Source organism: Protopterus annectens, chromosome 7.part1 (assembly GCF_019279795.1).
Source record: "Protopterus annectens isolate FY-2018-M chromosome 7.part1, PAN1.0, whole genome shotgun sequence".
Taxonomy (NCBI): domain Eukaryota; kingdom Metazoa; phylum Chordata; order Ceratodontiformes; family Protopteridae; genus Protopterus; species Protopterus annectens.
Genome location: NC_056740.1, coordinates 185,409,685 through 185,426,838, shown reverse-complemented (window position 1 = coordinate 185,426,838; position 17,154 = coordinate 185,409,685). Strand labels below are relative to the sequence as shown.

The 17,154-nt window shown below is 40.0% G+C and overlaps 1 protein-coding gene across 1 annotated transcript in view; it reads left to right on the top strand.

Annotated features, from left to right (window-relative positions):
• IFT122 (intraflagellar transport 122) overlaps positions 1-17,154 on the top strand; it is a 2,412,356-nt gene that overhangs the window by 499,322 nt on the left and 1,895,880 nt on the right. The gene's annotated exons all lie outside the window — the stretch shown is intronic.

Here is a 17,154-nt window from a genome sequence, read left to right as displayed (position 1 = left end):
TCAGCTAGGAGAGTTTTGGAACTTCAAGCTCTCTGTATTTGTCCTCCTTACCTTGTGTTTCTTAAGGATAGAGTTTCACTCAGGACTAATCCGTTTCTGCCCAAGATACCTTCTGAAACAAACCTGAATCAGACTATTGATCTACCTGTCTTTTTTCCTGACTATTCGAACAAAGCTGAACAAAAGTTACGCCAATTGTACGTTCATAGGCAATTACGTTTTTATTTGGATAGGACTAAGCAAACAAGAAAATCAGACCAACTCTTCCTGTCCTATGCTGAGGGCAAACAGGGACTGCCAGTTTCTAAAGTAACCTTATCCAGGTGTTTGTCCTCTATTATTACTTTGATTTATCAACTGAGACATAAAGAACTCCCTACTAAGCCTAAAGGTCATTCCACCAGAGTGTTAGCTACTTCGGTAGCTTTTCAAGCAAGACTACCAATGGAATCTATTTGTGCTGCAGCCACATGGGCCACTCCTCATACTTTCATTTCACATTATAAGTTGGATATGGCCTCTAGGAGTAGAGCTGATTTTGGTTCCACTGTGCTCAAGAGTCTGTTCCGATGAGCCACCCAGGACTAAGGTGCTAGGGACGCTGTCCCAACCAGCAAGAATGAAGGCGAGATAGACAACTTAACATTAAGAAGTTATGTACCTACCATAATGTTCCATGTTAGTTGTCGTCTTCTCGCCTTCTTTCTTGCGTCCCACCCTCCATCCCCCTAGCCTGGACAGACCAAGAAGAGTCCCTTTTTGAGGCCTTCTTCCTCTGGCTAATTCTTATCTGGGTTACGTCCTTCCTCTGTTTTACTACTGTAGGTAAACCTTGTAGTTTGGACAGGTGTCCTTGAAAATTTTCTATGGTGTTAGCTCTGCCAAACGAGATCTGGGTATCTAGCGCCAAGCATTGTGGGATATGGGGAGGCCTCGAGCCAGTAAATAGCTCTCAAGCTTTAGTAGATGGCCGAGTAGGCTCCGAACCCAACCAGCAAGAAAGAAGGCGAGATGAAGACAACTAACATGGAACGTTATGGTAGGTACATAACTTCTTATTTACACACACACACACACACACACACACACACACACACACACACACACACACACACACACACACACACACACACACACAAAATCACTCACTCATGAGCATCAGTTACGGACTATTGAGTGTGCACATGCAGATGATTGCTTCCAATCAGATGATTGAACAAATGCATAAATAATGACTGAAAAGTGTTTCAGCTCGCTGCCTGGAGAACCGTACAGTGCAACCCATTGCATTCCCCATGCCTACTATTCCTCTTAGCTCAAAAAACAATGGCAAGACCCCAAATCAGGAATACATTTTATATATTTCTGTTATTTACTTAGAATGTTGCTAGAATAATAAGCTTTGCTTTAGGAAGCTGCTTCTGAACGATACAAAGTCTGAAACACACATCCCTATCATTATTTAGTAGCTGCAGTCCACAACAGTTTATCAGAAAGCTACACATCTGCAGGGGGCATAACAAAATACTTTTCAAATTCTTTGCCCAGGAATCCTGATCAGACCAAAAATAGTGGAGATTGGGACAAAGGCCCAAAAAAAGGGACAACTTTTAAATATTTTCTTTTATGTGTTAGCCAAGTAAAACACTGGGGGAAAGTGCTTCTTTGAGGGTGATCCAGTAACACTGTTTGAGTGACTTTCTCAAAGTCATACAGCAGACAAATGGAGGTGGAAAGATTCAAACTCTGTACTTATAACTACAGGGAGAAGTTTGTTAGCAGCTCAGAGCATTAAATGCTGCATAACTTTAATTCAATTAAAATTTTAACAGAACAACAGGTGTTACATGGGCATGTATTTCTGAACAGTAAGAACTATGGAACTCTAGTGTCTGGCATTATTGACTGTAATCCTTGGTGATTTACCAGAAATCTTTTTTTAATTATTTGTTAACCGGTTAAGCCCATGTGATAAATTTTCTCTTTTCAGTGGTGACCCGGGAACACTGTGTGTTTAAATGACTGGTTTAAAGTAACACAGTAGGCAAATAAAGGTGAAAGAAATCAAACATCTCTCTTAAAAAGAGAAGTCATCAGAGTTTTAGACTTGTGGTGCTAAGTCTGTGCTAACTAGCAGACCAGATAATGAGTGATGGGACATACAAATGAGACAAAATCAGAGTTGTTCTATAAAACAGGAGTCATAAAAGGCAGAATACTCTAATTCGCTTTAATGCATCCACATATATTTTCTGAGTTATGCAATCCATGTAACTCTAATGACTGGGATTACTGATTGACTGTAATCATCACTGATTTATCAGAAAGTGATGGTCTGGCCGTTAGAGCATAGGATTAAGGTTGTAAGCTATTATTGAGCTGCCACCTTTAGCAGGGGAACAGGGTTTGAGCTTTTCTGCCTTCATTTGCCTGCTGTGTGACTTTGTTTAAATCATATAACCAGGCAGTGCTTCTGGTTTGCTCCTTACCAACGCAGAAAAAAAGATAGATGTCCCACTCACTAGGGTGAATAAAGAGAAAGTTACGGTCAGCTGCCTGTCGGGTGCCAGGATCCACCACATAATGCATGCACTTAGGTCACTCCACAACAGGTACAAATATGACTCTGTCATTGTCCATGTTGGTGTGAATGACCTAAGACGTACCGCCCTGGACTACATGAAAAGAGACATAGAGGAGCTCTCAGATCTTGTAGCCCAGATAGGTATGACCCTAGCTCTGAGTAGCATCCTACCGTCACCCAGAATGATACCACAGTACAAGCAGAAAATGATTGACTTCAACAATTGGCTAAGTTTCTGATGTCATTCTAAGGAGATCCCGTATCTGTCTGCCTGGGGTGATATGATAGACGGACCTCGATGCTTCACCAGAGATGGCCTGCACCTGTCACCCCAAGGGATTCCGGATACTGGCCAAGGCTCTTGCCACCCTTGTAGTTCCTTTTTTAGGCAATGTTCTGAAGACAAAATTGCCACCATAACAGCTATAAGCAAACCGAATGTGAGGGTTATGCTACTCATCGCTAGAAGTCTAAATCTCAAAATGCACTCGCTTGAAGCATTCCTTAAAATGGAGAACATCGACATCTGTGCGATGACCGAGACCTGGTTTCAAGGCTCCGGAGAGCACCCCAGCACTACCAGGCTATAATTCATACCACACCTTTCAGCCCCTAAACCTGGACCGAAGCACTAAAGGCGGTGGTGTCACCATATTCATAAAGGATGTGCACACCTCCAGACTAGTAGCCCAACATAACGCATCAGAGATACTTCAGGTACATCTAACACTGGGTAAAACTGCAATCCAGATTGTAGCCTGCTATATATCCCCCACCATGTCCCAAGACTCCCACTCCACATTCCTAAACACACTGGAAAATATTAGGGTCCAACCCAATACCCTTATATTGGGAAACTTTAGCTACCCCTCCATTAACTGGGTAAATTACTCATGTACCAACACACTTGCTCAACGTTTTCTGGAATTCATTCATTCCAGCGCTCTAGACCAACTCATTCTTACCCCCACCAGGGGTAGAAATTTCACTGACCTGGCCATTACTAACATGGGCGATCATTGCTCTACACCAGTAATCAACTCCTCCCTGGTTAGATCTGACCACAAGCTAATCACCATGGATATCCACATCCCACCCTCACCTCCTCCCCCAAAGGAAACCACTGTAAAAAACTTCTCCAAAGCCAATTTTGGGCTTCTAAAACAGAGGTGGCTAACTTCATGACACCCATGCAAATGGAAAGTAGGTGCATGACTGCTGAATCATATACCAAATGCACTGTATGAGCACATACATAAGTGCATGGAACGGGGCCATACCAAACAGAACCAAGAAGCTCTCCTCCAAAAAAGGAAGCCAATCTGGTGGTCCCCCACCATAAACAAACTCTACAACAGAAGGAAAAAAACTGTTGCATAAAAGGGTGAATTCCCAATGCTGGAAAAACTCCCTTGTTAGTCTCAGCAAAAAACTGAGATCCATCATCAGATCCTCTAAAGCTAGCTACGAAAACAAAATTGCTGCAGATTCTAAAGACAATCACAAGGCATTCTATAGTTGAGTCAAGAACCTACATGGCAATAATCAGATCTGGTCTGAGTTACAGCACAATGGCAATACTTATACAGAACCAACTGATATTGCCAACATATTGGCCGGCAAGTTCAGTGCGAACTTTACCCCCCCCTTTCACCCCCTAAAGGGCCTATCACAATCCCTGAGGAATGCCAAGTTCCTATTATCACAGCTACACAGGTAAAAAAATGCACTGTCCAAAGCCAAGAATACAGCTTCCATGAGACTTGATAATATCCCTGGCTGTGTTCTACATGAATTACTAAGTGAATTGGCACCACACCTGAGTACCCTGTTCAATCACAGCCTCATTTCATGCTTTGTTCCTACCGAATGGAGCACTGCTATGATCATCCCACTCCACAAAGGGAGTGCGACTGCAGAACCTGGGAACTCCTGCCCCATTAGTCTGATGAGTCTGATATAAAAGGGTATGGAGCGCATCATCACGGACCTTATAAATAAGGACATAAGGAATCTCCAAACTCTAGACCCCACAAAGGTTGGGTTTGTAAAAGGTAGATCATGCCTGCTCAACCTGATGGACTTCTTCGAGTCTGTCACCAGAGCTCTGGATGAGGGCAGGGTAGTTCACACAGCCGCCTAGATCTTGCCAAGGCCTTTGACAACATCCCTCACTCAGGAATCATAGATAGACTCACTAAACTAGGCATAAACCCCTATGTCATAAGATGGGTTGCCAACTGGCTCACTGATAGAACACACACTGTGAAAGTAGCAGACTCCAAATCTGACTACCGACCAGTTACAAGTGGTGACCCACAGGGATCGGTCCTAGGTCCTCTCCTGTTTGGCATTTACTTCTCTGAAGTTCAAGCCAACACAAAAGGACTCTGGCTGACCAAGTTCTTAGATGATTGCAAACTGGGAGCCATTATTGATTCTTTAACTGATGTAGGCATTCTACAAAAATGCCTCACTGACACCAGTGACTGGTGCCAGAACCATGGCCTTAAGCTCAGTACCAAAACATGCATTGCCATTCCCTTTGGGAAAAATCCAGTGCCCATGAACTACCACATAGGTGGTAGTCCACTAAACACTGAAGGTTTGATAAGAGACCTGAGGACACGGGTTGACAGCAACCTCTCCTTTGATAACCACATTGCCACTCTAGTCAGAAAGTCCTTCTGTGTGGCACATCTCATTACAAAAGGTTTCTCATCCAGGAAGAAAGAGGTCATAATCCTTGTCTACTCATCCCTCATTAGACCTGTTATAGAATACAACGCCCTATTTGGTATGTACCTCACTAGACACCTACAACAACTGGAAAGACCACAAAAATACCTCACTAAGAGGATCTTAGGCCTTAACTCAAAAAACTCCAGCTATACTCCGTCTCTTATCGCCTGCTTAGAGGCGATCTCTGCTTGACCTACAAAGCCATGTCTGACCCAGAGCTGCTAGATATGCTACACCTAAAGAAATCCCAATCCCTCCATGCCACATGCTCCAGGGACCTAAACCTCATTACTACAATAAACAGAATATGCTGAAGGGACAGGTTCCTAACCCAGAAGGTTCCTAACCCAGAGACTTCCCATACTCTGGAGCAAACTTCCCATTCACGTCAAGCAGAGCACTTCACTGGCCCTCTTTAAGAGAAATATTGACAAGTGGATGGGCAATAGGAAGTTCGCCCTGGGGATCACTTCAGTGGCCTTGCATGACAGGAGCACTGGGAACTAACTTTGGGTGGCATGATGCCAGGGAATCTTCTTGGGCTAGGCTTATATAGGCTCCAGGGCCGTTAGCCTAGTACACACCTATGAACCTATAATACACAACAGTGTATTTTCTACTTGATTTTAGGAGGATTATTATGGAAGTGAAGAAGTCCTTACTCCTTAGATGTACACACACACACACACACACACACACACACACACCTCTAGTATTCTTATTTTTCTTTTAAACAAGAAACATCTTTGTTAAATTTTTATGTATGACACAGGCAGTCTTACATTTATATAAATGAAAACACAATTCCAGTTGCAAACATTATACATCACAAACCATACTGACACAATTGTAGTTGCAAACATTATATATTAGACATCACTTATAATCTGTCCAGTCATTGTCAGTCAAACATTACATAGCTCATTCAAATCTTGCTTTCTTTTAAACCTCATTCCTCTTCCAAAACATAATTCTGCATGTATTCTTCCCACAGTTCCCATGTTTTATAGGTTCATAGGTTCATAGGGTAGATAGCCTAGTATAAACCTAAGGCATTTATAAGCCTAGCCCAGAGTTTTTGTGGCTTACGCCACCCCTTATGTTAAAAAATACTGTGCCCATTAGTTTGTTGTGCCTCTGTCCAGTAGTGACACAGAGATGATTCCCGGGGTAAACCTACGATCTCCCATCCACCGGTCAAGATTTCTCTAGAACAGAGCCAGCGAGGTGCTCTGCCTCACATGGACCGGGATTTTATTCCACAACATAGGGAGTCTCTGGGTGACAAATCTATCCCTCCAGCATGTCATGTTTATATCCGTGCTAAGGTTTAAGTCGCTTGCTCTAGTGGATCTGGTAGATTTGGATTTTTTGAGGTGGAGCATGTCCATTAATTCCGGGTTGGACGTGGCCTTGTATGTCAGGCACAGGTCACCTCTGTGCAGACGGTATGCGACTGAATAGAGCTGTAGTTTCTTCAGTCTGGCAGCATATGACAGATTTTGGAGTCCCTTTATCCTTTTGGTGAGGAACTTTTGGGGTCTCTCCAATTGCTGCAGGTGTCGGGTGAGATACATCCCGAATGGGGCATTGTACTCGATCATTGGTCTGATAAGTGAAGAGTACAGGGGAACAATGACCTCACTTGATCTGGATGTGAATCCCCTCATGATCAGGTGGGCAATGTAGAAGGTTTTTCTAACCACTTTAGCAATGTGAGTGTCAAAAAAAAGGCCACTGTCAACCTGGGTCCCCAGGTCCCTGATAACCTCTTCTGTGCTTAGTGGATTGCCACCTATATGGTAGCTTGGGGTTACCTTGTTTTTCCCGAAGGGTATGACTATACATTTTTTGGCATTTAACTTCAGGCCATGGCTCTGGCACCAGCTATCAGTTTCCGTGAGACCCCTCTGAAGGATATCTGTGTCCGATGTACTTTCCACTGCTCCTACTCTTTTCTAAAGATTCCAATTCCAGTAGTTTTATCTGTCTTACTATATTCGCTACTTCTAGTAAAGTTGATTTAGATTTTGATATCCATTTTCTAGTAATTGCTTTTTTTGGCAGCCACCATAATTAGAGTCAGCAAGCCCTTACTATGTCTAAGCAATTCCAATTCTGTATCATAGCGCAAAAAAATTATTTTCTTAGTTAACACCAATTTTCTCACCCAGTGTCTCTGACATAGCAGTCTGTAGGGAATCCTTAAAGTCTGCCAGTTCATTATACTCCCAGAAAATATGTTTCTAGTTACCTCTATTCGTCCCCATCATACCTACAACATTTGCTGTCTATCTGAGGAAAAAATTCTTTGGAGTCTACTTGGGGTATAAAAATACCTATGTAAATACTTCTAAATCTTCTAGACTTTGTTGCATGTTTGGGAGACATGCATATATCCCCCTTTGTTTCTTTGTGAATTGCTTATTCAATCTCTTTTCCCAATCCTTTCTGACCATGCAATATTTTATATGCTATACTAATTATTCCTTTTTTAATGGCAGTGCTTGTTCTAGATTCTACTAAAAACTCTACCAGTGCTGGTCTTTCATTTAGGACCCCCTCCTATTTCTTTCTCTTTGCCTATAATCTGATATCAATGTTTGATAGGGAAGGCAATCTCTAACCTGCAGTTCAATGAAATTCTTAGCATCTTCCCATTCTGTTACCTTTTCCTTTCTAGTTATTTGCCAGTTTTCTCTAATAAATTCCAGCCCATTTTTGTCTGTTTGCTGTATCTCTAATTGCAGTCATCCCTATCAGCAGAATCTCCTTTCTCCATTACTGTGTTGGCTTAGTTTTGGAATATTTTCTGCTACTTTATGACTATAATATTCTGTATGATTATTGTAATTCTCCCTAAAGGTCTGTTCCAACTTCCCAGTCTCTCCTTGCTTCTTGACCCCCCCCCCGCCCATTTCATCATCACCCCTTTCCACTTTGAATTAGTTTTCTGCTTCTGTTTATGTATAGGAGCCTTACCTGTGTTGCTCTGAAATACGCCTTCAAATCAGGTAATACCAGTCCTCCCTGTTCTATTGGAAGAATCAGCTTATCCCACTTGACTCTTGCCATCTTCCCCTCCCAGATAAAATCTTTTAGCTCTTTATTAATTGCTATCCACAACTTCTCCTATGGTTGATACAAATATGCCTGACTGTGTATAAGATTTAAGGGACTAAAAACTTTTTAACTGCTTGTATCTTAGTATCCATATCCATATAACATAGCTTCCATTTTCTCAGTTTTTGTATTATCTTTTATTTAGTCTCTTACCACATATCTTTTGCTGCCACACCGGAATCATTTTTAATCCATACTCCTGAATACTTCATGTTATTATGTCCCCATAAATATGGATATTGCTGAACCAATTCGTGTATGGGTACATAGTTTACTGCTATTGCCTTTTTTTAGTGTCATTTATTTTATATCCTGAAAGATTTGAAACTGTCTCAAAATGTTCTACAACACTGTAATGTCCCTTTCTGGTTTTGTTAGGTATAAAATATCATCTCAAAGTCAAAGTAAACTTTATTGTCATTCAGAAATCACACAAGTGCAAAAACTGAACGAAATTCTGTGTCTCTGGACTCAGTGTGCAGACAACATATAGAATAGTTTCAGACATTTACACACATATAACATCTAGCTATTCCATCACGGACATGCAAGTAGACAGACTAATATTGCACATAATTAGAAACATATTGTAATACTTTTCGAAATGAACACTTACTTAAATGAGACTTTAGTATTGCACAGATACTTGGTTAAGACATTGCATTGATCCTTGCACAGAAAGAGACATTTGAGTATTGCACTGTGAACATTGGAGTATTGTACTTTGAACCTTAGAGTATTGCACTATGGTTGATTTATGAATTTACAACATGTATTGCACTGAAAGAAGAGAGATTTTTCTGCATTGCTACTGCCCTAGATGGCCTATAAGTTACAGTCATGGTGAATATTACACTAAGTATTAGATGAGACTGGTAACCAGGTTAATGTACAATTTGAGACAGTTTCTACTGACCCAGTTGGACATCATGGATTGTAGTCTGTAATCTGCAAACAGAGTCAGCGTTTCTTGACTACTTTACCAGTTATATCCTTGAATTTCTGAGTCCCCTATTTTCTTTACCAGTGGTTCTAAATATAATGCAAATAACAAATGGGAAAGAAGACACCCCTGCCTGGTTCCTCTACTCAAGCAGAAGTTGTTAGAGAGGACCACACCCACTTTAATATTCTCCTCCGATCCCTCATATATCCTCCTAATCAACCTTTTAATTTTATCAGGAAGTGCAAATGCTTCCATTGCCCTGCTCGTAAAGTCCCAGCTTACTCTATCAAATGTATCAAGGCCCAACAACAACAATGGTATTTTCTTACATTCTGCTTCCCTCTGCATCATCAGTATTTTGTTAATGTTGTCAAATGTTTGCCTCCCCTACACAAAACCATGTTTATACAGATCTCTAAATTTTGGCACCACTTTAGCCATTCTTTTAGCCATCATAGACATAAACACTTTATAATCATTGTTTAGTATTGAAATCAGCCTGTATGTAGCTGGGTCTGATGGGTCTTTACCCTCCTTAAGTATTACAGCTACCACTGCTTTCTTCTAGCATGTTGGCACTCCTCCTTCTCTTAAAATACCTTTAAACAAAACCTTTCAGATCATTATCATTTTTTTCCCTTCTAGCTTCCAGATTTCCACAGGAATACCATCTATTCCTGGGGACTTTTCTGTAGATTGGTTATATATCACCATTTTCATCATATCTCCTCCTTTCTTAACTGTTAGTAAAGCGTCATCTACCTCTAACCTTGGCATATTTAATTCTTCCATAAGTATTTCCGTTTGTACCTTTTCTTGATTTCTTTATTTCTCTACTTTATACAGACGTTCATAGAATTTCCAAAATATTTCTAATACTTTTATAGGATCTGTTGTTATCTTCCTTGCTATGGTCTGTGGGGTTCCCCCTATTTTGCAATACTTTAACATTTGTCAGTCCCACTAAATATTTATTACTTCTTAACCATATCTCCCTTTCTTATATTTCTACCCTATTTTTAACCTGCAGTTTAATTTTATCCAGCTCCCTAACTATACTTTCTAAAGAAATTTCTATCTTCTTTGAGCTCATGAAAAAATTCCTTTACCCATGCCTTAAATGTCTCTCTTTTTAACAGATAAGTAGGAAAGAGCCAGTGTCTCATTTTTATTTCATTATCCTGTTTTTATTTTAGTTATTATTGTCATATGGTCTGAAGTAGTTATTTGGTGCTTATCAAGACCTTCAGTTAAATGTGTATGTTCCCGCGAAATGTAAATTCTGTCTAGCCTAGCCCAATTTTTGCATCTTGGGGAATAATATGTACATTCACTTCTTACTCCTAGTAGTGAATTCACATCTTCCTTGCCAAATATTTTCATGCACTTTTTCACATATCTACCCTTCTTTGCTATATTTTCCCTTCTAGGACCCCAGACACATTTTTATTTTTGGAAATCAAATTCTAGTCCTTATCTGTAAGTAATATTACTGAAAGTTGATTATTTCATCCAGAACTTTCTTAAGCTCCACTATTATCAGTTTTAGATGGAATATAAATACATGCCAGTATAATCCTTCTCCCTTGCCAGTAGCCCCTTAGTGCTACAAATCTGCCATTATCTTTTTATCCTCTTCTGTCACTATTGGAGCTGCTCTTGCAATTAATATAAGTACTCTTTTCTTTTGCACCAGATATTCCACTGAATAATAATCATGAAAACCTTTCTTTATCAAATTCACATGTTAAGTTCTTTCCAAATGTGTCTCCTGCAACAAAACTATTTGCATTCTACATTTTAATATAGTTCACTACTCTTTCTTTTTTGTATTTATCTGTGAGTCTATTTACGTTTAATGACACACCTGAAATCATCATTGTATTAAAAAATATTATTCCCACCTTTTATGTATAAAAGCTATTTTGTTAAATGTCTAGTTCCAACTCTTGTGTTACATGCATATACTTTTTGGCAGGTTAATCTTTTATACAGTTGTTTCTTGTCATATCCATTTGAGCCTTTGTCACATCTTGCAAAACATTTTGTTTTATTGAAAGCCCTCAAAAAAAATAAAATAAAATGCATCCCCAATATTTCCCTAAAACCTACTAACTTAATAATAACACACAAAACTATGTACGTCTTCAAATATTGAAGTTTTACCCTCCTAATAGGAATAAATGTTCTAAACTGACAGCCACACTCATAGACTTCAGATAACCTAAAAGAAAGGTTATCCATGCTAAGATGCATGGTACAGCCTGTGTTTCTGCTAAGTGCTGTTTTGCTTTTCTTTGTAGCTGTCTCAGCTGGAAAAATGCTTGAATGCTTTCAGAAAACATTTTCTCCAAGCCATTTCTCTTTATCAGATTGTCTCCTACAGATAGGAGAACCAGACACAGATCTGCCAAGCATACATTTTGTTTACTAGAAAAAAGCCCTATAATATTTAATATTCATTTTCAGTTACTTGATTTCTCTTAAAACTTGTTACTACATTACGCTAAGGGCTTTAACCCAGTCATTCTTCTATGCAAGAATGAGAAAAGGTACACTATTTTTGTAATGCTCTTTTAACCAGATTTCTCTCTCTCTCTTTTATTTTTTATTTTATTTTTTTTTTCAGTGCCTACATTTCTTAAAACCAAACAAGGAGAAAGAGAGAAGAAGGGAGAAAGAAGAAAAGATAAAGCAGGAGCACATATTTACATTAGTATCCCCATTACTTTTAAAAGTAACTGGGAAAACTTTACATTTGATGTTGTTAATCTTCATTCCATTCATCACCACTGGGTTTGGTTCCAAGTCCTTGGAACTGAGTTTGCCTTATATCAAGCTCGTGCCAGCCAAAAACTCTCAGAGCTAAGATTTACTCATAATCCCTTTCTCCTGTTATCTCAGATTTTGTTTGCTGCATTGCCGTAAAGCCCCATTCAAGCCAGCTGTCAGCTAAGTGTTTGATATATTTTGATATTTTGATATTTCTAAATAAATAAGTGTTTTCAGGAAGTGTGTTACTTGGCTTTCCCTATATTCTTGTACCTCTGTATCACTAAGTATCTTTTCCAACTTTCCTGTCAACTACCTGTTGGTAATCTTTGTACCATCGCTGGCACACTCCCTTCTCTCTATCTGCTGTGGTAATCTTTCTATACCATTGTTGGTATTTTCTGATCTTTAACTAGTTGTAGCTGTTTGGTTGTGGTAATCTGTTTTTTTTTCTGGTATTGTATATTGTATTGCTTTTGTCAGTGCTAACATGTCTGATAAAAAGGGCACTTCAGGCTTCATACAATGCCTGAAGTGTCGGAGAAAAATGCCTAATGGTGACTGTCATGATGATTGTGTTTGTTGTTTGGGAGTGCCTCATCTCCCGGTACACCCACCTTGCTCCTTTTGTCAAAGTTTTAGCTGTTGTACCTTGAATGAGTGTAAAAATAAATTGAATTTGAAGGGCCTTCTCAAATCGTCTTTTTCAGAAGCTCTGTCCGCGTCGGAGGGTTTACCCCCGCCTAGAAAAGAGAGAGGCCACATTCCATTCCCTCCTCACCTTCTGGTGAGAAGGAAAGACTACCAAAACTGGAAATTCCAAAGCTTTCTGTACCAGAACAGAAGTCTTTGTCTATGGCACCGGTTTCTGTACCGTCTATGTCAATAGCTGCGAGCTAGTCACCTCCCCGTCCAACCATAAATGCAGCAACTACTTCTCCCTAATTCCCCTGCAGGGGTAGTCCCCAAGGGACTTATCCATGATTGGCCCACTGGACTTCTTTATGCTTATCATCTCATTCCTCTGACCCTCTAATTCTGAAGAAAGTTCTCCAGTTGAAAACCAAAATGATCCTCATAGCACCATTTTGGCCACGACGGGTATGGTTCCCCTTTCTCTGGCCTCATCTTCTTTGCAGACCGTGGTCCTTAGATCCAACTCCAGATCTCATTTCTCACCCTCATGGGTTGAGCCACCCGAACCTGTCCAGTCTCAAGCTCACAGCTTTGCTTCTCCACTTCCAATGTTTGCCAGGCATTGTAATCTTTCCTCTCCAGTATGTGACATTATTCTGGCTTCTCATGAACCATCCACCAGAAAAATTTATGCTGACAAATGGAAAAGATTTTCGATTTGGTCTAGACAGAGAGAACTAGATCCCTTTTCTGCACCCATCTCTGCTGTACTCCAGTACCTATCTAACTTCTTTGAGGAGGGTGCCGCAGCATCAACTATTGGTGTTCATTTAGCTGCCATTTCTAATTTTCATAATGGTTTTAGTGACTCCTCTTTAATCTCTCATTGTCTCAGCAAAACCATTTTGAAAGGAATCTATCATTCAAGACCTCCACTTAAGCAGCCCACAGAACCTTGGAGTCTCACGCTTGTCTTACAATCTTTGACGCAGCCTCCCTTGGAGCTAGCAGCCACATGTGACATCAAGTTTCTATCCTGGAAATCTCTTTTTCTAGTGGCTATTACTTCAGCCAGATACATTTCTGAGCTCCAAGCTCTTTGTACCAAGTGCCCTTATTTGATTTTCCACAAGGACAGAGTATCACTGCGGACCAACCCTTCCTTCCTGTCCAAAGTAATTTCCAAGCTCTGTATTAATCAGACTATTGATTTGCCTGTGTTTTTTTTCCTAATTTTTCCAACAAGGGAGAGTATCATTTACATTTACTGGATGTTCACAGACAATTGATATTTTACTTAGAACAAAAAAAAAACAGGAAATTAGACCAGTTATTTATTTCTTTTTGTGGTCCAAAAATGGGAAAGTCAGTCTCTACGGTGACCTTATCCAAATGACTGAGAGACTGTATAACTTTCATTTATAACCAAGAAAGAAGATCTGTTCCTCCAAACATCAGAGCTCACTCCACCAGATCAATGGCAACTTCTGTGGCGTTCCACAATGGACGACATCTGTGCAGTAACTACGTGGGCTTCCCCCCGTACCTTTATCACTCATTATAAGTTGGATCTGGTCTCCAGGGGAAGGGTGTCCTTTGGCTTATTGGTGCTCAGAAATGTTCTTCCATGGGGCCACCCATGGATATAAGGTAAATGGGGACTCTGTCCCATCGTTGATGAATGGAATGAAGATTAAAAGCATCAAATAAAGAAGTTATGTCTTACCATAACGTTCCATCTGTGTTGTTGATCTTCATCCATTCATCACGTCCCACCCTCCTTCCTCCTCCTAGAGGCTCTTGGGGGATATTTGGGTCCATTTCCTGGACTAAGGTTTGTGCTCGGAGACCGCCTCTGCTTTACTTCTTAGGGCAAACTTGATCTGAGGTAACAGAGAGATGGAGATTATAGGTAAATCTTAGCTCGAGAGTTTTTGGTTGGCATGAGCTTGGTATAAGGCTGACTCTGTTCCGAGGGCTCGGAACCGAACCCATCAGTGATGAATGGATGAAGATCAACAACACAGATGGAATGTTATGGTAAGACATAACTTCTTTTTTATAGCATGCAAAAAAACAATGTACTATTAAAATAGTACCATTAAGAAAAAAATGTTTTACTTTTAGCTTTCTCCCTCTTCTTCCCCCTTCCTGAGTATTTTTCCAAACATTAATGACATGAAGTAAGGCGTATGCTTTAGAGTCCCCTATAAGTTTAACAAAATCCAAAAAAGTGTAATATTTTCAAATGGTCTTGTTCTCTCATGTTTCACATATATAATTATTGCTTTGTAATCCCAAATTTGTCAATTTCTAAGTTACTGGTTTTATTTTCCAATCATTAATAACATGAAGTAGGGCAAATTCTTTAGAGTTCCTTACAAGTTTAATGAAGTCCAAGAAAGATCAATATTTCCAGATTTTCTTATTCTGTCATGTTTTCCAATATAAATATTACTTTGTAATCCCACATTTGCCAATTTCCAAGTTACTGGTTTTATTCCTGTTCATCTACATTTCTCAGATCCTGTCTTTGCTTCATTTCCAACTTACTTTCGATTCTTGAAGGTGACTCTTGTGTTTTTTCCTTCTCTCAAGCATTTTCCATTGAAACATTGGAAAAGTTTTCACTGGCACAGTCTCTCTGTGGTTTTTATTACCAGAAGAGCAAGAAGTAGAATCTCATTTTGTTTCACAACTCACTTTTTGTTGGACAAACTTTTGTATTTCTTCCTTAGCATGTACTTCAGCAAAAAATGACTTTGTCCCTCCAGGGAAAAGTATTTTAAAGATAGCTGGGTACAGCAGTTTGAATGTCATGCCTGCTTCTTGGCATTCCCTGAGTATTGGAATAAATTTACTCCTCTTCTGCCTGGTTTAAAATGAGTAGTCATTCTTCACAAACACTCTGCTGTCTCCCACTTTTAGTACTTTGTTCTTTTGCCACAGTTTTGCCAGAATCAACTCCTTCTGGTGGTAAGATTGCATCTTTAGTATTGAAGGTCTTAGGTTTCTTTCTTGTGGTCAGGTTTGGAGCATACACACTATGAGCCCTTTCAATTAATAATTCATGTTGTAGAATATCAGTCCAGTTGCGTATTTGTGCTTTCATAAAATGAATACAGTCTGTTCCTTCCAGTTTCTCTTTTACAGCAAAAAATCTCAGGTTTTCCTTACATGCTCTGTCCTCTAATTCCATTATTTTTGAAACATCTGTTCTTGTGCAGTCTCATAGTCAGACAGCCTTTTCATTTTGACCTATGAGTTTTGCAGTTTTATCACCTTATCCGATTATCTGTTAAAAGCCTCTTCCATTTTTCCCAGCCTTTTATTGTTTGAGTTGATATACTCCATCAGTGTTTCGTTTATTTTAATCAGATCTGTGTGCAGTTGCCTTATACTTTCCTCTAGTTTTCTGGAAGTCCTGGTCAGTGTTTTCTCATCCCCGTTAGTAGCTGATTTTCCTTCAGGCCCTCTGTATTTCTTTTTTCCTGGCATCCAGACAGTGCACTCACTTGCCAGCTACTGAAATTTACCCAGAAATTTAGGTCCATTGGTTTTCTTCTAAGTCTCTGTTTTCACACTGGGAGAGCTAAAATTAAGTGATTACTCAATGTGCAGCCATCTTGGAAGTCACACACCCTAGTATTCTGTTTGTGCATTCCATGCAGTCCTTCTTCTTCTTTTGGCTTTTTCCCGGTTAGGGGTTGCCACAGTGGATCACCTGTTCGCTCATGATTGGCAGTGGAGTTTTACAGTGTCAAGTTGCCAGCCCGACACCCAGCCTTCCACAGAAGACACACACATGCACACACTCGCACCTAGGGCCAATTTAGAGTGTCCAATCCACCTATAGCATGTCTTTGGGATGTGGGAGGAAACCGGAGCACCCGGAGAAAACCCACGCGACGACAGGGAGGACATGCAGACTCTGCACAGAAGGCACCCCAGCCAAGGATCGAACCAGAGAACCTCTTGCTGTGAGGAAGCAATGCTAACCACTATTCTGTGGAAAACGCAAATGTTATTAATTGCTTATTGACTATGAAGCACTCTCATTGGCTCAAATGTTGCCGAGTTAGTAAATCAATGAATTGCTGAAACAATTTCAGCAGAGCTCATTGGAACTGAAAAGCTGAGCTGGCATGTAGTGTTTATTTATTTATTTACTGCTGTGGCTGCTACAAGGACAGTCTGAAGGACAGTTTCTTTCTTATTTCCTTGACTGCTATGATTTCCCCAGCTAAACTGATGGGCACCCTTGAAGATGTGGACCTCAGGTGGCTGCCCGAAATGCCTCTGTTATAATCCCCCACTGACAGAAATATATATATATATATATATTCTTCCA